Here is an 823-nt window from a genome sequence, read left to right as displayed (position 1 = left end):
CAAATATACCCCAGCGACTTAACACTGCTTTTGTGCTCCAGGGTCACATATGTGGGCCTGCGTATGATTCTACAAATGCTTTTTCCACGAATGCACATTTCATAAGTAAAATGTAAAACATATACTTATTAAATTCTACTGGAGTTCACTAGTTCTAAGCCACATGTTTGGAGTACTTGGACAACTGAAGCACATCACACCGGACTTTTACAGGCTAAAATAAAAGAAAAGCACTGTTGTTTACTCATTACCTTGATTGTTTATAGCTAATAATACAAAAATTTTTAAAACAATTAATCTGAAATGTCAACCTTTTCATCTGATTTTGTCAATCCCTGTTGTTTTCTGTCATATAGAGACATTGTTTCTCATCTGATCGGTTTCTCACAAATAAAATCAAGTCCTGCCTATCATTGTTTTTCCTTGTTTAATATGTAAAATTATCTAAAATTTTGAAAACTTAATGTCATACTGTATTTTATGGTTACTTGTTCAAAATATATATATTTTGATATATATACACTGTTCCAAATTATTATGCAAGTGACATATCAATAGGATTTGGTACGATAAACAGTCAGATTTTTGTTTGTTTTGATTTTCACATCTTTTTAGATAACTGGTATCAATCTCAGACAGGTTTGTTCAATGGTTTGCCTGGTCTTCTTAGGTAAATGGAAACCCTACTTTAAAGAGGTTGTTCCACATTAAGCAAGTCACAGTTCTCATGCAATATGGTGAGAAAGAAAGATCTTTCTGAAGATGAAAAGTATGAAACAATGCAATGTCTTGCAAAAGGCATCAAAACAAACAATATTTTGCG

The sequence above is a fragment of the Sinocyclocheilus rhinocerous genome, unplaced genomic scaffold (assembly GCF_001515625.1).
Source record: "Sinocyclocheilus rhinocerous isolate Xijiao unplaced genomic scaffold, SAMN03320098_v1.1 scaffold3201, whole genome shotgun sequence".
Classification (NCBI taxonomy): domain Eukaryota; kingdom Metazoa; phylum Chordata; class Actinopteri; order Cypriniformes; family Cyprinidae; genus Sinocyclocheilus; species Sinocyclocheilus rhinocerous.
Note: the sequence above shows the minus strand (reverse complement) of the source record.